The sequence below is a fragment of the Pipra filicauda genome, unplaced genomic scaffold (genome assembly GCF_003945595.2).
Source record: "Pipra filicauda isolate LSUMZ 115617 unplaced genomic scaffold, ASM394559v2 scaffold687_size377397_pilon, whole genome shotgun sequence".
Lineage (NCBI taxonomy): Eukaryota > Metazoa > Chordata > Aves > Passeriformes > Pipridae > Pipra > Pipra filicauda.
Window position 1 is genome coordinate 172763 of NW_024104850.1, and position 22566 is coordinate 195328.

Here is a 22566-nt window from a genome sequence, read left to right on the forward strand (position 1 = left end):
CGGGCTTACCTGGATGGGTTGTCCGGCGGGTGCAGAAATCACCTGGTTGCCGGTGTGGAGTAGATCAGCGCGTGAGCCGCCCCAGCTACCCCCGGAGTCCCCAGTCTGGGTCGCCAGAAAACTGTTGCCCGTAACCAAAAGAAACACAAACCAACAGAGTGCCGGTTTATGCGGTGCTTTATTCGGGGCCCCGGGAACCTGAGGACTAGCGTCCCAAGTCAGGATTCCGAAGACCCTCATTTTCAGTTCAGCTTTTATACACAAACAAGTTTACGTGCAGTTTCCACGGCAAAACAGTTACAGTTTCCACAGCAAACCAGGTGCAGTTACAAACAAGCTCATGCTCCATACCGATAACAATTAATAATCATCTACTCTAATCATAAATCTGCTTAAGTTGTCTTACCCTTAGAAACTGTTTAACAGACCCTTACTTCATCTTAGGTAACAAATTACTATATCCTAGGTAACAAATCATTATATACATGCTTGACTAGATCCTTTGATTATGGTTTCCACCTTTTTCAGCACACAAACAAGGTTGCTAACTTACTTCTTTGGAGTGTTGCTTTTCTAGGCCTACTCTCCTACTAAGCCTTAGCCATTCTACTACTAAAATTTAAATTGCTTTGCAACAGGATGAGTTTGGGTGAACAGGTCCGGTCATGGCTTCAGAGATATTGTCTGCCAAGGGGCAAATTTTACACAGCACTGGGGCAAGTCCACCAGATAATATGCGGGCAGAAATAGGATATAATTTTCCCACTGCTACAACTGTTTTAAACTAGGAAGTTGGCAGTTTGGGAAATTAGTTGAAAGGCTTTTCTCTCGTTGAGCTCAGATGAATCATCTCTTGTTTCCTTTCCTTCCCAAGGCCTTGGCACAATCCTATCAGGTGTCCCTCCAGCAGAGTGCCAGATCCCAAGACCAGTGAAGTTCACAGGTGCCAGACTGGACACACTGGGTGCAGTGTGCAGGTTTACTCATCCAGACTCTCCCGGGGAAAAGCCAGTCCTTCAGGAGAGGACTTGCCTCATCTGACATCAGACAGACCCAAAGAGTCATCCCTCCCAAAACATGGCATTGGGACAGGTCAAACAAACCCACCTTCACCTTAATTTCTTTTCTCACCGTAGAGCTTTTGTGGTTTTAGCTTTAACTGGGCACAACTGAGCTTTCTAATAACAGCTAAAAGCTTTTTAGCTACTGATGTGCAGGGAAAGGCACTGAGGTCATACAAGGAGACTCACTTGGACAGGGAGCTGCAACAGCCAGTAGCAGGAAACACAACCCCATGAGGTGGGGAGAGTCCATCTCACTGCCCTGGGTGCTCAGTTCCAGCGGTGCTGGATGTTCTCTGAGATCCTCTGTGGTCCCAGGTCAGGCTCACCAGGCTCCTCCCTTAGTCTTCTTCCTGTTGGGACATTAAATGCAGTGTTCAGCATCCATTATCTCTTATTATCTTTCTCCAGACAAAAAGAAATCAGCTGCCAGACCAAGTGCTGTAAGGCTGCTCCTGGCCAAGACATCTGGAATGGAAGGAATGGAAGGCAAAGGAACACTCGTGCTGCTCAGCTGTCACTACAATGATTTTTGCAAGCGCCAGACTCACACCCCTTTCCACCTCTGGTTCAATCACAGCAGTAGGAGACTGGTCCTTCTGCAGGGAAAGAGCAATCCCTCCTGAGCCTGTTGGGCAGGAGGCTCCATGTCCAGGTCCTCCAGGCTCCTCAAAGCAGTGCCCTGTACACATCCCTCAGCAGTACATGCAACAAATAAAAACCTGCCTCGCTGTCGCTTCCAAAACACACCAAAAAATTAGATAAGAAAGATATCTTGTGTTGAATGAGTGTTTCACTTGATGTAAGATGAAATATTTATTGTCAAATTGAACTCTGTTTTTAGTTTAGAAGTCTGACGGGAAATATCAGTTCAAATCAAATGAACAAACAAACGAAAACTTGGTATTTCTTTCCAAAAAGTTCTTTAGTCAGAAGTTCATTCTCAATCATTTCAATGAAAGTGTCATGACTTCGTGAAATATGTTTTAGAAAAATACAAGTTTCACTTTCCAAATAAGAAAAAAGAAAATTGAAAAAATTTAAAACCTTCTTTATCATCCTGGCTCTGGAAAACAGAACCTGCTTTGCTCTTGGGAGCTTTTCATTAGAAGCTTTCATTAAACAACTCTTTTGCTGTCACCACCTGAGAAGTACCTTTTGGAAATTTCCAAATTAATTATGCATTAATTCCTAATTATGCAGTAATTCTTCATCAGAACTTAATAAATGCTTGTCTCTCATGGTCTGTACTAATCTAGAGCTGCTGAGAGTTCCACCCCAAAACCAGATGATACAGGAGAAACAAAACCCTCAAGGCAAGCCCATTCCAGCTGCCAACAGGCACAGGAACCAGCTGCAAAAATTCCCCTGGAATAAAACCCGGGACACCTCTGCAGTGCCTCAGGCTACTGACATCCACACATAGGATGTAAACCCAGGAAATGCTGGACCGAGCCGCCGTCCTGGCACTGCGCCACACGCACCTTCCGAGGCGAGATCCGTCCACTTCCACTGCACACCACGCGGGGGACCAGTGATTCCACTTTACACACACAGCTCCTGCTCCCCTCTACAGAGGATTTCCTCTTGCCCCACCAAGGATTAACAACAATCTTTTCTCATCCTCTTCCTATACATCCAAAAATGGATCCTATCTTTTCTTCTTTTCCAAAAGTAGGTCATTCAGTACCATCTCACACGTTACTTTATCCTGTCTCCTGCTGTGCAAAGCACCAGGTAACAATGCCTGTACCCTCCTCCCTTAAGGGACAGCAGAGCGCCAAGGGACTGTCATCAACCTTAAAATCACAGAATCATTAAGTTGGAAAAGACCCTTAAGATCATCGAGTCCAATTCTTATCCCAGCACTGCCAAATCCACCACTAGATCATGTCCCTAAGTGCCACATCTACATGTCTTTTAAGTCCCTCCAGAGTATTTATACCCCAGAGGATGTCCACCTCACAGAACAGCTGCAGCACATCTGGCAGAATTATTTGCCCAGAGGTTAAGGTTTGTTTTTTCCCAAGTAGTTGTCAGCCTGAGGTCTGTATCTTCTATCCTCAGTCATTTTGTCTTCTCTTTAGAGGACTTTTTGCCTCTTCCCTTGTTCTGCTCAAGAGATGTCTCCCTTCCTCTACTCTCTGGTGAAATTCCTCCCTACTTCCCACTCTCCCAAAAGCCACCTCCTGCCATCAGTTTTAAACTTACTTCAACAATAAATCACTCAAATCTAAAATGAAACATGCTCTTTGAATAGAAAATATTTTTCATCCATTTTTTGGCCTGCTTCCTTTTCTTTTCCAAGTAATACTAACTTTCCCTTTTCAGAGCTACTGAAGTTGTTTGCAGAGCTGTAACAGAGTAAAGCCAGACCCTAAAAGAAATCACCTACAAGCAGTAGATGAGTAAAGCAACAAGCAGGAGGATCTAGGCTTCCTTCAGTTAACAGCAGCCACTCACACCCAGCTGACCAGCTCTTCCCCAGGTCAGACCTGACCCATTAGCCTGAGGCCCCAGTATTTGCCAAGAAAGAAAGTCACTCATTAATGCTAGCATCACTTCCAGCAGTGTCCTCTCTCAAAGTTAAGAGTTAACTGACCTGAACAGTTAAGAGACCTGAAACACTCTCACCCATTTGTTGTGCTTGTTCCTACTCCAGCACAAGTTAAATAGCTCACTGCCCTTCCAGTCTGTGTTTTCAGGCTTTCTGACTTCTGCCCAAGGTGACCAGAGCAGAGCTGTGTTGAGGGGTCACCCCAATCCCAGCCACGGGGGCTGGCAGAGCGGGGGTGCTGCCCCAGGGTTTGGACGTGCTTCCCTCTCCAGCCAACCATTAAGCACAGTCATGGACCCACAAAATCCAGTGCTGTTCTCCAGCTGTAAACAATGCAATACATTTTCTAAAAGATTTATTTGGTACTCTAAAGATCCCACGGAGAATGTTTGTTTTGATCAGTTTGAGGAAAATAATACTACTGAAGGAAGTAAGGCTGCAACAGAATAAGCCCCAAAGAACTTCAGAAGATCCTACAGATTTTATTTTCTACTCTAAGTTCTTTCACAGAAAAGGAGCAGTATTTACAGAAGAGATAATTTTTCTATCACTTTCTGTACCAGTTTCACTCTTTGATCTCCTGAATACCACTCTCAACAAGCCTTTACAGGAAAAAAACCAACAAAATGAAATCATGGGAAGGGATGAAACAGTTCTTTCCTCAATGAGCCTATGACTGCAGTTTGTTTCTACAGCTCCAACAAGGCAGTGCAGAAAAAGCAAACAGCAGGACATTGTGGCTGAGCTGAGAAATCTCTGCAAAAATCCTGAATGTAAAGCACACTTTGGCTTTCCACCAACTGCTCTGAAAAGAAATTCCACAGTAACCATTAGAAAACATTACTAATTTTTTTATGCTTGCAGCACATTAGGAAGAGTAGAATGAATGAACTTTTCCACTGATTTAACTTCTTTTATTTCAAAACCTCTGTCCTTATTTACTAATGCTCTGTGTTTTGGTTCTGTTTTGTTTCATTCTGAACCCAGAGCCACCAGGCTGGGGTTTTTGTTGCTTGATGAAGCTGTTGGATTTCTACACTCACACAATCAGTGTGAATTCAGTGCAGAGCTGCATGAAAGTTGCCAGCCAGGGCTACAGAAGTGGAGTTATTTAGTAAGAAACATCACGAGCACCAGTAACACACATTCTTCCTTATGGAGAAAATGTGCAGCACACTAAACACTTCCCTCCTGCCACAGTCATTTTAGTGCCCACTTCTAAATGTCTACTTAAAAACCAGGAAGCAGGAATTTGTAAGAGAATAGACTGACTGTAAGACAGGACCTCTTAAAGAAGAAGAGAGTGTGAGTATCTCAAAAGCTGCTTTGTCTGAGGAAGCTTTTGTGCCTCTTCCATTCCCTTCTCTGCGTGCCTGAGCAGTTCTTTCCAACTCTCAATCATTTAGCTCCTCTTCCAGAACCCTGAACAGGACATGCAGAAGCCACTTGGATCCCAGAGAAACAGGCACACTACAGGCTCCTCCTTCTTTATAATGCAACTAGATTTCATAATGGATTTTCACTTTTACTTCTGGGCTGAGGTCAGCAGTATCACTGAGCAATGCAACAAGGCAAGTCCAAACTGCTGTGTGGGATTCTGCAGTTGGAAAGCAGGGAAAAAAACCACACCTCATACCACACCTCATAAAAAACTTTCCAGGAACCTACTTGTGGTTAAACCTGGGCAGAAACCTTGTCCCTCTGGGCATTGCAACAGCAATATAAAAGACTGGATTTGAGATCTGCTCCTAAGTCTGGCACTCTTTGGCACTGCAGGGGGTCCCAGAGCAGGAGAATCTGAGGTGCTGAGCTTGGTTTGTTCCCTGGCAGGGATCAGTGCTGAAGGATACCCTGCTAGAACACACACCAGGGCAGTAGCAGCACTTCTGCTGTTTGACTGAAGTTGCGTCCATCACATAACTTGCCACAAGCCACTGGGACCAGAGGGAGGGCAGAGGTAAACCAAAGGAACCCCTAAGGAGCAATTCCATGATAAACTCAGCTGACTCCGGCACCACAGGACAGGGGGAGGAAAATTTCGGTGCCCATAAGCACAGGGGACAGATGAGGGTAAAATCTGCTGCTTTCTTATCTCTGTTTTGGGTGGGGTTTTTTAGGGTGGCAAGGAGGCAAGTCAAGCTATCCAAGTTGATTTTAACCATCAGCAAAGCAGTACAAGGTTACAGCCGGGAAAGTGACCTGGAGAGTGGCTGACCCTCTCCTTTCCCTTCTTCCCTATAAGCCCAGGTAGATCCACACAGCCATAAGCTCTTTTCCTTGACTTGACAATTGTCCTTGGCACCCATAACAAGTTTTTCTCCTCCCTCAGCATTGCCCTGCAGTTCACAGTTACCCTGTGCAAGGTGTCCCGCAGCCAGTCACAAGCAGCACTCCCAGGCTTGGGCTACCATAAACTTTATCTGGATGTAAAAATAGCAATGTTTCCTCCAAGTACACAGTCCATCCTTTCACCAAGATACTTTTTCACTACACTTTGTCCCTATTGTAATAAATAAGAAATGGTAAAATTTACTCGTCAAAATATATATTGTACTTTTCATATATTATAGCTAATGCTTTGTTGGGACTGGGGAGTTGTAAGCTGCGGAATAGTTAACTGCTGTGTTACTATTATAAGTTGATTATCCTGCAACTGGCAGTTCCCTAGTTGGCAAGATGAAGTATTCTGCTTTGCTGAGCATGTATACTATATCCTGTTTTTCTAAAAATATTGTCTAAGTGTACTCATTAGAAAAGGAAGAAGAGAACAAGGATCAGGGAGTCAAGGACAAAGATGAAAAAGAAGAGCCAAAGAGAACATCTGGATACCATTCCCATACCCAGCTCCAAGGACATTAGGGCTAATTAAAACTACTGATGGAAAGTCCCTGGCAATTAAAATGGGCCTACAACAGAACCAACCAGAATGAAGCTCGCGAACTAAGCCCAATGAAGAGATAACAAGTGACTATGGGAGGGGAGTTGAAAAAAGTATAAAAGTTACTGTTTGTCTCTGTTGAGCTTGCGGGCCGTTAGAAGAGCAGGGGTCTCTCCAGGCCGCCCAGTGTGCTGATTTGCTTATTTGCACTTTATATAAATCTTATAATAAATTTTGCTGCTATATTTTGGTTTGGTTTATTTACCTATAACACTATTTTCATCACATGACCCACAGACCGAAAGGTCCAAACGTTTGCAAACTCTGCTCCAAGAAGAAACCAGTGCTCCTGGAAGGATTAAAGTGCTTGGTCTATCCTAAGCACTGCAGCACCTGGTCCCTTGTCGTGGAAGAGATGGAGGCTGAGCCTGGGCAGACACAATTTCAGGGGTTTATTTAGCAGATATCATACAGAAGTGCTCATTTTGAATTTAATCACAGTGCTGTAAAACTACAGTGCCCCTCCAGTGAATTTGGCTGTTTTGGTTTGCTCTTACAGTTCTAGTCCAAGGCAGTAGCTTCTGTGTTAGAAAATGCTCCAATGTAGGGACATTTGTCTACCATTACACTTTCCTGTTCCAGGCCCAGGACATTAAACTTGAGACATTTCTTTAAAAAGAAACCCAAACCACACCACCACCACTAAACCCAAACAAGCCAACAAAAAAACCCACAGCAAAACTCCTTGTTTCCCTTAGCTTGTGACCTTCCTGCCCTGGCCTGGAAGGGTCACCTCCAGCATGTAAACAAGGCTTCCACATCTCTGGAGGAGAAGTTAAAGACTGACATCAGTTCCAGGGATAAAGCATGAGGTAAATGCAGCCACTCTCACAGTAGGTCCCAGTGCAGGTCTGCAATTTTTTCCTTACAGTCTTCCCCCCGGCTCTTGGGCACAGTCTTTAACAGTGACTTCACAGTGAACTTATGATCAAAAAAACCCAACTGTGTGCCAATCGCAAATGGCCCTGAATGCTAATTCACAGATTCTGAAAGTGACCCCTGGCAGCAAAGGTCTCACTGGCTGCTGCTGGCTGGGCTGAGTTGCTCAGCCAGGACTGGTTTAACATGTTTTAACATCTGATCCAAATTATCACAAGAAAACAAGCTGTAGCTAAGGAATGTAGCAGCAAAAATGTACGTTGTGGTATTTGGAGCTCCAGAGGATTGCTTGGTTTGAGGAATTGCTAACAGGACTAAACCCTTCACTCAAATTCAGCCCAGCTAAATAGAAGCTGTATTACAGTCCTAGTGCAAGCTGTCAGCACAAAAGATATCAATATTCTGAGAATCTGACCCAAAACTTTGATTTTTCTTTTGTCTTAATCATTTTTCACAGGAAGAGTTAGTTTCCAAGCAGAGAATTTGGTCATACCCAGCCACATGAGCTGTTTCAGATTAGCCTCTTCCTCAGCCCCCCAGCATTGAGTTCCCCTGGCACTGTATTCAGGTGATTTTTCCATTTTCAGTGTTCCCTGTGAGTGATACTCAATTCCTCAAATGCCTGCTTTCTGCAAGCATAAAGCAGAAGTCCAGAGGAAACATCTGCTGCCTAATCTAGAATTTCCAGGAACAGACAAAGAACTTTAGTACCTAAAAACTCCTTTCAGAAGTTTATTTTACCTTGTACAGAGAGAGCTTGCACTACATCCTTTGATGGTAAATTAAGTATGTGTTAAATAGAAAAAAATATGAGCTATTTATGCCTTCAGCAAGGATTTTCCCCCTTCTTCTACTTACCAAGAAATATGCTTGAGGAATTTACTTATTCATCAACTAAATTTTGTTTATATTGCAATAGTCCTAGAAACTCTACTCCTGAACGAGGCTTCATTTTGACTTTCAAGAGCGAAAACCTCCAACATGGACTTTCTCCTATAGCCAAGGAATCTTACTTTGATCCACCCTGATAGCACAAAACCCCTTTCATTGAATACAGAAATACCCAGAATAATAACATTAACCAGAAACTCAACGTGAGAAATGAACCAGAAGACATGAGATGAAAATCAAATCTGAGATCACAGAAGAACCTAGAGGTTTTTTTCAGTATATGCATGACTATAAGAAGTGGTTTGGGCTTCTATTCCTTTCTGCTTCAAGCAACTGTTACCTTTTTTTTTATATGTCTTATTTCATGTTCCAGGAAATTGAAAGCAATAGGGTAGTCTCAGCATTAACAGTCGATGTCCCATTATACCTTTGTTCTCAGTATGTTTTGTCACTGGTTTTGGTTTCAAAGCCTCACTTATCTACAACAGATCTGTTTTCACATTTGTGAGGTATTCCCCTGCTAATCTGGTACACCAAGAAAATAGACTACGAAGTAATTTATGGTTGAAAGATAAACATTATAACTATAACGGCTTATGACAACCATTGTATTGTCATAAAATGATCTTTATTGCCAAGTAATTCACCAGTCAGGTCAAAATCAAAACAGGATCCAAAGCCTTCTGTGAAAGGAAACTAAAACAAGTTCTCAGAACTATTCTTGCTTAATATCAAAACTAGCTGTTACACTTTTTCCTTTAATAATAGCAGACAACTATCATAAAAGAAAAACTGCAATTTAAATCCAGAATGTGATGCCCATTTTCTTTGATTACTCCTTGAAAAAAACACCGTGGTGACCTTAACAAATCTTTGTTTCTCCATTACTAAACATGACATAAGGAAATCTTTTTTTTCCTGAAACATCAGCTGTCTGAGACCATAAGACAAAGCACATAAAGTTACACAGGTTTTGGTTTCCAAATCTCACCTGCAATACCACCACTTTCATGTTCGTGAGGGACTCCCTGGCTAATCTGTTATTTATGTCAATAAATAACAATAGTGCATGACATAATGTATGGCTGTGATATGATAAGGAGAACCATAAGTTTTTATGACAATGAACGCAGTGACAACAGTGACCTTTATTGCCAAGCAGTTCACTGGTTAAACATCCACAAAGCACCAGACAGCTGCTCACACAAGGAAAGGTAGAACTTTTCTCAGACAGAGATCTACAAGATTCACCAGATGCAGTTCCCTACAGTTTCCATATCACCATAGGAGAAATTTGGTTGCTCAGTTCAGGGCTGCAGCTTCTGTATTAGAGAAATGCTCCAATGTCAGGACATTTGGTTACCATTACACTCACGTTTGAGGCTCAGGGCATTAAAGACCTATTACATGGTTAAGACCCCATGTAATAATCACACATCCAAAGTTGAATTAACATCACTCCTTGGTACATTCTTATATCTACTTCCTCCCTGCCTACCCTGAGCTTTAGTCCAGGCTACCACCTTCTCTCTAACTGAGTGCTTTGGCTCAGGCTTTTCTAGCTTCTACCCCATTTCTCCTCCCTTCAAGTCAATAATCAGCAGAGTATGTCCCAAAGGCAGTTGGAGGAAACTGCGCCTTCTGCAAGTGGATGTTGGAAAATTACAAATATTTTAGGGCAGCCAGTAGCATCCCATTGATAGGCCAAGCACATGGCCTCTTCCTCCAGCTCCCTCTGGCCAGGGATCCCCACTGCATGGCAGATATGGTACCCAGGGTTTCTGACTGACAGATAAATGTCTACCCCTTGTCTAAGGTTTCCTTTAAGGTAACATCTTGGTATATGATCCTCACATACCTACCTTAGTGGTGACGTAAATTTATACATTTTAAGTGTTAATGGATTATTTTCCTTCTCCTCCCCCTAAGAAAGCCTTGGTTTGACATCTTAAAAGCCCCAGTGGCATATTGAGATATACAGTGGGCTGTAAAACACCTGCTCAGGTGAAAAACTGATTTTGTATTAAATACTTTGACTGGCAGCCCTGACTTCATTATAACAACTAAAATCATACACCGTGTCTTGCATTAGTTAATCATTTGTAGATTTTTAAAACTAGATCCTCTGAGCAGCCTGTCAATGGAGACACACAGCTTCCTTCAAAAACACCTTAAAGAAATTTGATATTTCCCTGACCATCTTGTCCTAAAACACAGGTATATTTAGAGGGGGCCTAATGCCCTTTGGGATAAGCTACACCTGCTTGCAGATTTGCCCCACAGCCAGCAAGTCCACAAGGAGTGCACTGGAGTCCCAAGCAGCCATCCTGCTCCTTCACAGTGCATTCAGATGGACTCACAGACAGACAGACAGCCTACCCATCAGCACAGCAGCCAAGCTCACGGGCATCAGGCCCTGCACCTTGCCCTAGAGATGGAAATCACAATCCACAGTCCAAGGCTGGGGCCGAACCGACACTGTGACAGGCAACAGGTGACATGGGACTGCTGATAACGGGGTACCAGGCACCTCTGGGGGTTACAGCCCAACTCACAGCAGCTCTGACCCCTGGGGCAAGGAGCTCTAGAAAATCCCACTGAATCTTCTCTTCCTCTCCCCTCACTCAGATTATTTTTCTTCTCAGTGTTTGCTTTTTGCTGCAACATGAGCACTCAGCTAACCTGCAAGTTTGCTTTCGAATTCAGGACCACAGTGGAGATTTATGGGCTGGGTTGTTGCCACATCATCCGAGTATAGGGACAGGAGCTCTTCCCTCCTGCCCAGCACCAGCTGTGAGTTTGATGCAGAAGCTGTGTCTTGGCTCTCCCAACTCACCCCTCATCAACCTGGAGGCTGCACCTCTGCCCGCCCAGTTCTATGATTCTTTCCACACCCAGCCTTGTTCCTGCTCACCATGTGACTTCCAGGAGTCTGCTCGCTCTGCCAAGAGGAAAATTTAATCTCTCTGCTTCCTCTTGTAGCCTACGACAGCCGACAGCCAACAGTCTAATTTGAGCACATCTTGAAAAAGTCACTGCTGAGGAACATTTGCAACCAGCCTCACCCTCCTTCCCCTATTTATTGTATTCTGAACTGCATAGACAAGGTTTAATTAAGTGCACCTGTCGTTCTCTTTGCTTTACCACTGTCTCCTGACCAGACGTGATCCATGCAGCCACAATAAAGCTGAATCTCAGATAACTAACACAGGACTGATTTAAACCCAAGTGTATTGCTGCCAAACAAAAGCAGCCTAGAGGTCATTTTTCATTGTCTGGGCAAATCAGGCTCACACATTTGGAACCAAAACTGAAAGCACAAGCAGTCTGTGGGAGTAAGAGACTCTCGTTAAGCATTGAGCAAATTATTTCAGTCCTCCGAAACAGAGGCTTATACAGTGTCAGATAGGATGGGGCACAGGAGGAGGCAGCTCCTAATGACTGATGCCCCAACTTCAGGTTTATTTGTTCTTAGAATCCCATCACCTGGAATCCATAGGAGACTGGATCTCACCAAAAGATTCACAGGTCTGAGAAAACAAGGGTGTAATCCTTCCAGCCTCAGCACAACAAGGATTAATTCACCTTCTGCCAGCTAAATTTACTGTTTGTTTGCACATCCTTGCCCTGCCAGTGGCCAAGCTGCCTGCAGTAGAAGGATGGGATTTTCCTTTTGCAAGAGGAGATGCTCAAGTAGAGCAAAAGCAACTGTAGGCTGTCAACCTTTCCCCATCTGTCTTTTATCAAACAATGAACACGTCTTTGAAGATGAACTGCAGCAACAGCTCTGCTGTACTCCAGGCTTGGCAACAACAGCCCTGGCCACATGTTTTTGGTTTTGTTCCCTTCCACCAGTACAGAGGGTGGAAAAATAAAGCTACAATTTCCCTTGGGAACATTTATTGGACAGTCATGGCTTGGCAGCCTGGAAAATTCATACACTCAAAATATAAAACATACATCCATAAGCAAACATCCAACATGTGAGAAGCCCGCAAGCCTAAAAGCCAAGACCACCAAAGGGTACATCCTAGCTCCTAGGTGGTCACGCAATGTGATCGGGAGCAACCTGCCCCTCCCATATTCCAGTTTACCCTCTGTTAAAGCACAGACCCCTCTTGGCTCCAGAGGAGAGCCTGAGAAAGTTGCCACCAAGATAGTTACTAAGTGCTACAACCTGCTTCTAGTGTGTGTGCCTGACAAATACTCCACTGCCTACTCAGTCACCTTCTTTCTAGAAGCCAAGCAATTTGTTCACATTTATGTTTCCACCTATAGAATGCAGATTCCATGGGTTTGGACATTTCTGTCTCAAAACTAAACTGATGGAACTGCAAAGCAAGACTACTGAGGCAGACACAAACAGTTGAGTTATTGCTCTAAAGGGAAGAGCACAACTGCATATTTGAAAGACAATGACCTACCTGACATATTCCTTGGTATCTCAGAGCAGCTCATGTGCATTCTGAGGAGTTTAAATCCAGGTATTACCCAGAGAATAACAAAATCCCAAGGGCAAAAAACATTTTAGGAAAAACCTTTGCCAGATACGCTTCTAGGTCTGGTGGCTAATACACAGGACTTTCCCTCGAACAAGACTTCTGGATTCACCAACTCTGACCAGGGATTAAGATTTGCCCATTGCAGTACAGCCATTTTTCTGGGGGGAATAGGGTTCAAGAGGGACTGTTGCCTGCCCTAAGAGATCTCTCCAGAGGTCCCTAGAGAAAACACCTGTTCCTCAACCTCCATTAGCAAAAGCCATGTGGGGACATGTCCTTCAGAGTTCTTATATGACTCAGAGTTTGCATCTGACTCTACTGCTCTTAACTGGGTGATTTATAAGAACAGGGTTTGTTTGTAATGTGAATGTCATTCCCAGAGGAAATTATTTCAGCCCTGGCACAAGAGACTGGGGATTTTGTGCTTCTTATCTAATCGCATCTCACACCAGAGCCCAGTGACCCAAGGAACCCTCCCACTTCTCTAAGATTTAATTACTTCTTCTGGCAAGAAATTAAGAAACAGTTGATCTTTCACTTTGCACGTATATGTTCCAAAGGATAAATACACAAGGTTTCATACTACAGACATCTGACCTCTTGACACCATTGGGCCTGTTTTGTGCTTTCCTACCTTACAGAGTGCATCAGACCAGGAATCTGGAGATTCTGAACCCTTTTTCCTTCTCCAAAAGGGATGTCCTATCACAAGCCTGTGACTTCATTATTATTTACTACACACTGAGGAGATAGAAGCTGTTAATCTCACTGCAGGCCAAGCCCCTTGATGGCTGTGGCAGATGGGGAATACCTCCAACACTGTAAGGATCTTGTGCAACCTCTCCAACACAGTCCCCCTGCAGACACTGTCTGCAGCAAGGCTCTTTGATCCACTACTTCAGTCAAGGCAATAAAACCAAGAAGAAATTCCGTTTGCAGCTCTGTGTTTCCCTCTCTGCTGTGCTCACCCCTGGCTCTCCCATCTGGACTAAACTGGTTGTGAGGTCTCCATTCCAGCTGTGGAGCAACTTCAGCTCATGGTGCAAAAGGATCTTGCAATGGCTGTGCAGATGGCGACATCATCTATGAAACATCAGTGGATTTTCTGGTTTCAGGGTTCTTTTTGTTCCATAAGGCCCCAGATGTTAAATGGTCCCCTGGTTCCACAAGATTTCACAGCATCCCTGTGTTCCTTTCTTTCCATGAGGCCCTGCAGTGCCACAGTGGCCCCTTGATTCCATGAGGTTGCACAGTGTCATCACAAAGCTGACCCCACCCAGATGGAAGTTTGGGGAGGATTAGGAGGAACTGGGTCAAAAAGGATTGGATATTTGGGGAAGGAAAGAGGGGCTTGACCAACAGAGAGGAAAGATTTTGATGAGGTAAAACCAGGTTCAGGTAATACTGAGGGTGCTGAAACACTGACTGTGCAAACATTCCTGAAAGACCTTTACCCTGTTTGTAACCTCAAGTCCCAACACTACCTATAACGGCTGCTCCTCTCACTGAGAGGAATCCACTGGTCTAATCCCAACCTCAACCTGACCTCAAAGGCAAAGCCCAAACCCAGAACTCCAAACTCCTTTTTATACTCTAATGCCCACCCCAATCCCAAACCTGCATTGTTGATACGAAAACCCAAGTTTTAATCCTGACCCAGCCCAAAAAGCTCTTCCCTTAAATCATGAACCAGACACTGCCAGCAGAAAAACAAACCTCTCTAAGCTTCTCCCCAGTCCCGACTCTGAGCTCTAAACCCCAAGCCCTGACCATTCAGCACCCCCACAGCCCTTGGGAGCAGGGCAAGGACCTGCAGGGCCCCGAGCAGGCCCAGGGGGTTGGCAGAGAAATGGGAGGTGACCTGGATCTGCTCAGCTCTGCAGTGACCCCCAGGAGAAGGGCCTGGGCTCTGGGAGGGATGTCCTGTGGCACAGGGGCTCAGGATCCAAGTTCAGAAGGCCAAGTGCACATGGCAACAGCCAGAACTGGTGCAGAGACATCAGGGAGGGTCTAGAAATGCTGCTGGGAGGGGGTGGGAAAGCAGGAGGGGTGTGTGCAGCCTGCAAGGCCAGAGCAGCAGCAGGGCCAGGGCAGGACAGCCTGCAGGAGAGATGGCCAAGGGCTCTGGCAGGGCTGTAAGGCCCAAAGGCACCCAGGCCTTTGTCCCCTTGCCTCTGGCAGCTGCCTCTGCCACTCAGGCCACCACAACCAACTTTCCTGGCAGGTTCTGCCCTTGGGTTCTGCCTCGCCCCTCCCTCAGGAGCCTGGCAGGGGTTGCCCAGTTTTGGGCCTTTGTTGTTCCTCCCCCTCCCATCCCAGTGCCCCCCAAACAGCCCTGAGCCAGCCGGGAGGGACAGGATCTGCTGGGCCAGGGCCTGGGGCTCAGGCCTTGGCCTTTGTGCTCCACAAAACCAAGGCAGGCTTTGCTCAGCATTGCAGGGGCCTGCCCAGAGCCTTTGTCTGCCTGCACTCCTGGCCTCCAAGGAGCTGCTCCAAGGAGTCCCTGGGGAGGCTTTGGCAGTGCCTGCCCTCAGTGGGGCCCAGCAATGCTTCAAGGCACTTGGAGTTTGGCTTCTGACTTCTTGAGCAGCTGCTTCAATCTTCTCTCAGTACCTCAGGATGATGGACTGGGCTGCAAACACACCGTGGGGCTCATTAAAATGCAGAAATCCCTCAGGATCTCTTTGTCTTCCTTTAATTGTTTTCAAGGCAATTTCAAAACAAGTCTTCAGAGTTTGTAATTTTTTTGTTTTAATTCAATTGTGGATACTTTTTAGTTCAGAGGAGAGGTGATAGAGGTGTTCTCCAAGTGTTCTCAGCATCAATGCTGAGTGTCCCCTTTAGGAGATTCAGACTGACCCTGTATGATTAACCTTGCTCCTCACTCCCCAACCTCACCAGTTCTGACATGGCCCATCTTGGACTCACAGCTGATGCAGCACCAAACACACCGTGGGACCCATTAAAACACTGAAAAACAAAATATTTATTTTTATTTAATTGTCTTAAAGTCTTCAAGACTACTACAGCTAATTGGAGTTGTTTTGTAGTTTAGCTAAGCAGGAAGATTTTAAAGTGGACATCACAAAAAATATATATTTTTTGATGAAAGGGAATGATTTACACAGAGCCTTGGGATGCAAGAGGGTCAGGGCATGAAGAATTTGGATCCAAAGACAAGGGAGCAAAAGACATTAGTAGCACTTAATCATTGACCAATTATCAAGTGGTTCAAGAGCATTTGCTACAATTTTAACAGTGACTGAATTATAGATTCACAATAACAACATTCCCACCACACCCACACCCAGGCAGAGATGGGTGGACACATCAATAGCTGGGTGTGGAAAGGTGCCTCTCCAAAATTGTCCTGGTTGTCAGGGAAACACTCCCACAAATCCCTTTGTGTTTCCCAGCAGACAAGGTTCCATGAGGCCCTGCAGTGTCACAATGGCACCTTTATTCCCTGAGTTTCCACAGTGTCACAATGACCCCTCGATGCCACAAGTTTCTGTGCTTTCCATGTTACCTTTGGTTCATTGAGAACCTGCATTGTGTCAATGGGCTCTTGATTCTGTGAGGTTTGGCAGTGTCACAATGGTCCATAAGGCCCTGCAGTGTCACAATGGCCCTTTGATTCCAGGAGATTCCTCAGGACAACACCTGGGAGGTCACCATGGAGCCCTGTGACATCCCGGGCCCTCACGGCTCTTTAGGAGCCCTGAGAACTTCAACAGGGGGAAGTGCCGGATTCTGCCCTGGGATGGGGCAACCCCGCATGGACGGACAGACTGGGAAGGAGAGGCTGGAAAGCAGTGCCGGGAAAGGGCCCTGGGAGTGCTGGTGGGTGGCCAGTTGGCCCTGAGTCAGCAGTGCCCTGGCAACCAGGAGGACCAAGCCTGTCCTGGGGGCATCAGGTCCAGCATGGCCGGCCGGGCCAGGGAGGGGATTGTCCCGCTCTGCTCTGCCCTGGGGGGGCCTCACCTGCACCACTGGGGCAGTTTGGGGAGACACAACGGAAGGGAGAGATTGAGCCATTAGAGAGTGTCCAAAGGAGGGCAAGGGAGATGGGGAAGGGCCTTGGGGGGAAGCTGTGTGAGGACACTGAGGGCACTTGGTGTGTTCAGTTGGAGGAGACTGAGGGGAGACCTCAGTGCAATTCCAACTTCCTGGGGAGGGGCAGAGGAGGGGCAGGCCCTGAGCTCTGCTCTGGGGGGACCAGGGACAGGACTGAGGGAATGGCCTGAAGTTGTGTCAGGGCAGGGTTAGGTTGGATCTTAGAAAAAGATTCTTCCCCCAGAGGGTGATTGGGCACTGAACAGGCTCCCCAGGGCAGTGGGCACAGCACCAAGGCTGACAGAGCTCAAGAAGTGTTTGCATGATCCTCTCAGGCTCACGGTGTGACCCTTGGGGATGGTCCTGTTCAGGGCTAAGGGTTGGACTGGATGATCCTTGTGGGTCCCTTCCAACTCATCCTGTTCTGTGATTCTGTGATTATCAACGCTGTGTTCAGCACTGTGGTATTTTAGTCTGGGCCTTCCTTGGTGACCAGTTTGTAACCAAGGAAGTGCCCAGATTTACCCGGTATTCCCTATGATTTTTACATAAGCCGGGGTATAAGAAGAAAGGAGGAGAGGCCTTTGCCCCTCTTTCCTTCTGGTGGCTTTGGAGGTGCAGGTTTCCCTGCTGTTGAGTCTGTCATGTTGGGGAGTGAGGCCTGGTAAGGCCTTGCTGACCTTGGGAGGCGGAGGTTGCCGGCAGTTGTTCCAGCGCGACTTTCTGTTGTCCCAAGGAGAGTATTAAGATATTCTTTTGCTAATTCTTTTAGTTGCTAGATCTTGGGTTATTGATTGTATATATTCTATTTTGGTTTTGTTCCTTTTTTCTTTCCCCCTCCGCTTTCCCTTTTCCCTTTGAAATTGTACATATATTTCAATTGTATATAACTGTAATATAAGTGTTAATATATTTATATATATTGCTTTAGCTGTCTCTCTCTCTAGTTTTGGTTCTCTTGGGTTTTTTTCTTTTCCCTTGGTTCAGGAGGCGGGGGGAGTTCTTGTGGTGAGGTTTGGAGACTTGACAGGGAGCCAGCTTCAAACCATATGACCATGTGAGCCACTGCCCCTTCTCCTGTCACTCCACTCCCAGATGGAGTCTCTCTCCATCTTTCTTGTTGGTTCCCTTCAGGCACTGGAAGGCCGCAATTAGGTCACCCCAAAGCCTTCTCTTCTCCAGACTGAACAATCCCAATTGGGATTGGAAATAATTCCTTCAACAGAAGAACCTAACTTGTCACATAAATAATGTTGACTTCAATTACAGTACTGAAAAGTCCAGTTGATTTACACAGAATGAAAAGAAAAACCAAAACAAAAAAACCTCCAAGCATGAATACCCTTGAGATTCTATAAAAATGGCACACTTCATCTAAATTGTGTCCTTTTTTGGGTAAAATTGAAATTGGTCTCAAATAGGTTAATGTGATTGTAGGTAGTAATTTTAAATAATAATCTACAGCTAGATTTCACATGACCCATTTTCCCCAATTTTATATATTCTTCTTTTTTTTAGAAGTATAAGTAAGCTGCAGTTTTGCAGCAGGAAATCTCCTCTACCACAGAGTTCTTCCAAGAGATCTTAAGCACAGCCTGGATCTCATGCTAAGGCTGAGGTTTTGGAAAGACCTGGAGTGAGACCTCTACAATGAGGTGAATTCCCTGTTCACAGATGATCAGTCAGCTCTTCCAAGCTGTTGTGCAGTTTTCCCTTTCTCACCTGGCTCTCCCTAAGCAGGCAAAACCATCCATGTTCTCCCAGGCAACTCCAACTGCTGTTTGGATCTTGGTGTCCCAACTGTCTCCTGCAGCTCCAGAAGACAGAAAGCAACCCCAAAGCTGATCAATGCAGGTGCCACATGTCTGCAGCATGGAAAGGGCCCAGCTGGAGCTGGGGGCCCAGCCCCAAAAGCACAGGGGGTGGAGGCAAAGGGAAGGAGGGAATCGGAAGAGAAGGACACAGTTGGAGTGTCACTGCCTGCTGGGAAAACTCCACAGTTTGATGAGCAGGGACTCACATTAAGCCCCAATTTAAAGCAACCTTGAGGTGGCCCTTTATGATGTGTGGGGTCAGGCTGAGCCCCAGTTGGCTGCAGTTTAGGAAAGGGAGCAGCAAAGAGGGCACCTCTGTGCCTCCCATTGCCAGAGTCTGAAGACACAACTGTTCAGGAAGGAGACTTCTCTCATCTCTTGCCATCCAGAACACCCACCCAAAACCAAGAACAGGCACAGTGTGAGCTCACTGAAAGATGTGCTGAACAGCCTGGGAGAGGGGAAGAAAAGAAGTAGCACTAGTGAAAATGACAATCAGTTCAATACTGCAGAGCTTAGAGAAGAATTACTGTGTCATCAGAACAACTCCCAATTTTCCACACAAGCACTTTTGCAATCCTACCCTTGTATCCCCATGAAATCATCTTTCTGGACAAAAGGAACTGGAATGGACAATGCACAGCTTGCCACTGACACTAGTTAATTAGGTGGGTCAGTGATGAGAGATGTAGGAGAGTTTTTTCCTCCTCTTTGCTCTATCCTGCTGTCTCCTTAAACTGCCTCTAGAAAAGAAATGGTGGCAATTTTGCATTTAAGAACTTTGTTTAAAACATTTCCTGCTCTCCATCAAAATCAGAGATTATATTATTCTGAAGTTAGATAGATATCATGCAAATGTTTGAGAATTTGGAATATTTTTAAATGTTATTTTTTTTACAATGAGTTTTTAATTTTTTTTATTTTTTTTTTTAATTTTTTTTTCATTTTTAAATTCACATGAAGTGACATAACAGAATCTAAGAGAAGAAAAATGAAGAAGAAACAGAAGACATAGAACAAAAAGAATCCAGTTGGAAAAGAATCCTGGTGGAAAAAAAGGAAAGAAGCAAAGAAGAGAAAAAGGAGAAGGAGAGGATATGAGAGAGGAGAGAGAGAGAGAGAGAGAAAAGAGAGAGAGAAAAGAGAGAGAGAAAAGAGAGAGAGAAAAGAGAGAGAGAAAAAGAAGGAGGAGAAAGAGAAGAGAGAATAACAACTGATGTATCCAAGGGACTGAAATTTGACATAAAGGAAATCTTTCAAAACAAGTTTTATGATGTGACTCTCAATGCAATACTAAGCAAAATGGAAAACCAAATCTGTCTCACAGGGAAAAATCTCGTATATCCAGGTTTGATCTTTTTTCCTAATTAATTCTGACCTAACATCAGTTTGCTGTGTTTGCTGAATATTCATTCCTCTAAGGAGTCCTCTTGGCTTCAGTGTTCCTTTCACTACAGATCACAGTCCATGGACAAGAGTATGGAAGATTTCTTTAATAACTCTCACTGCTAATTTCATTCTACTTAAACACACATATCCCAGTGAATGCCACGTGCTTTTCAGCAGGATTTTATGTGTAAATCAGGATAACACGTTTTCAGAGCATTAACTGAAAGGAAGCATGAACTAAAACCTATTTATCCAATGAGGTATTGCTTTTAAACTACCACAAGGTCATAAAAAAGATAATTTCAAAGTTGTAAGTTTTCTAATTGTAATCAACAACAATCTAATGATGAAAGAAAGTCCATCTGAATGGCTGTCATAAACCTGTGCACAGCCTTGCTTATCTTTAAAGATCCTTTACTCTGTCATTTGGTAACATTTTCACTACCAAATTTTGCTGTGCAAAATTAAAATGTGGCACTGGAATTAGAAATAACATTGTCTTACTGCTCAGTCTTAAAGGAGCAGTGAAACTCAGATGCAGTTTTATTATATATATATATAACAAAGTATATTTGTTAATATTAGGTGCAACTTGACAATAAAATTGGAAAAGTCTAAAATGTGTTGGAAATGGACCTTTTCCTTATTTCTCAGTAATCTGTCACACAAACTCTGTATTGGATTTACTCACTTTCCTGAAGTCTTTCTGCTGGTTTGGACCCAAACCTAATCCATCTGTTTGCAAGCAAACTGTTTCAAGTTTAACTGTATTTTGAGCTGTGAGGTTTATGAGATTGCTCTTTTCTTTGTTTTTGTTTTTCTTTTCCTTTAAAATGGTATGGATGTCACTCTACACTATTCTTACTTAACAGCTACACCTACACATCTCTCAAGATCAAGAGTTGTTGGGTTCTCATATTAGAATTCAAAACTGGCTTAAATTAATTGTTTCCATTGGCATTTATGCAACCAAAGCTGATTCTCCAGGATGGGCATGAAAAGGGAATGCAAAAGGGACACACCTACACCAGCTAGAAATGTAAAAGCTTTCTTGACAAAAAAAAACCCAACAACCAACCAAAACAAAACCACAGAACAAAACACTCACAGTGTTTAGGGTGTATTTGCTCAATTCCCTTATTTCCAATTGTTATGAAGAGAACAGCCAGAGGGGTTTAGAGCCTCAGTCACTGTAAATCAGCACATTGGAACTGACTTTCTTACAACTAAAGAACTTGGTGGGTTCTGGTTCAATATATTGCCAATGGTTTCTATCACTATTATTAAAAAAGTTCTCTAAGTCGATAGTTCTCTAAGTGCTCCTTGTCAGCACTTCCAACTTCTATTCTAAAACAGGTTCCAAAATGCAGCTGAGTCTCTCTATATTCTTGGACTAGATCAGCTGTCCCTGATAGAATACACCATACACCACCATTCACAGGAAAAAAATGAAGTACATAATACACCTCTCACCTTCACAATATGTTAACTACACAACTGTTTTTATTCTCTAGTTCGTAAAGTTAACAGTGTGACAAATTAGAAGCCAAAAGGAACAATTTTGGTAGTGAGAACTACTAAGGCAAACATATTCTTCTGAACTTCAGCTGAGACAATAAATAACATTTTGTTCAACAGAGTGTTTGTGGAACTGTTACATGAACAGAAAAAGTACTTTTTCCTACTCACCTCCTGGAGGCCTGACAATTGTTACAGCATCACTTATCAAGCTGCCCTGGCTGTTGGATCCATTCACTTGCACTGTGGAGTTAGAAAATGGAATCAGGTCTTTAATGGGTACCCATATATTGAATTCCTTGCTGCTGCAGAACATCTGAGTATCATTTACCACAGAATAATGAGTGTTATCTGTTAGGAAAAAACAAGAGAGGGGGGAGAAGAACAAATGTTAGACCTTGTGTCTGCTACAATTCACTGTCTTTAGGAACTAAGTCTTATTCCTACTCAAAAGAAGACTTGCTATTTATACCAATAACACACACATACACACGTGAAATTTTGGCTTTTGGGGAGAAAAGGTATTCATCATTCCTCCTGCTTTTGGCAACAGTTTATGGTACTTGTAAATCTCGGAAAATAAACCAACCAACACATGGAGCAACCCTGCAGTGGCAGAGCTGACTGCTCTATACTGCAAACAGGAGCCAGCTCTCAGAAATTACTGATCTTCTAGAAAAGTTGTGGGATAACTGCAAATTCCAAACGTTAGTGTTAATTCTTATGCCTATGATACACTGGTAAAAATTTCTGAATTCACCAGAAAAATATTCACCTTAGGAGTTTATAAGCTAACTCATTGCATAGAGCAGAAAAAGTCACCTGCAGTAACACCTGCTTTCCAGCATGGCCTGCAGTCCCCTCACAGATAAAAGGATTTCAAGCATTCAGTTGATCAGTTGAAATCATCAGAGGACACCACAGCAACCACCATGTCCTTTGCAAACCTTTTAAGATCTCA

General features: G+C 44.2%; 1 protein-coding gene across 8 annotated transcripts in view; it reads right to left on the reverse strand.

The window, feature by feature from the left end:
* The window catches only part of LOC114003432, a 38677-nt gene that overhangs the window by 12400 nt on the left and 3711 nt on the right, over positions 1 to 22566 (reverse strand). For 3 of the 8 annotated variants that reach the window (XR_005566271.1, XR_005566270.1, XR_005566269.1), the window contains exons 3-5: positions 21777 to 21956; positions 1251 to 1414; positions 10 to 121 (exon numbers count right to left, since the gene is read on the reverse strand). The gene's annotated coding sequence lies outside the window, so the exon portion shown is untranslated. Of the gene's footprint in view, positions 1 to 9; positions 122 to 1250; positions 1415 to 15582; positions 15799 to 18009; positions 19150 to 21776; positions 21957 to 22566 lie in introns of those variants that run through there. The other 5 variants (XM_039388779.1, XM_039388777.1, XM_039388778.1 and 2 more) reach the window with 4 other exon arrangements.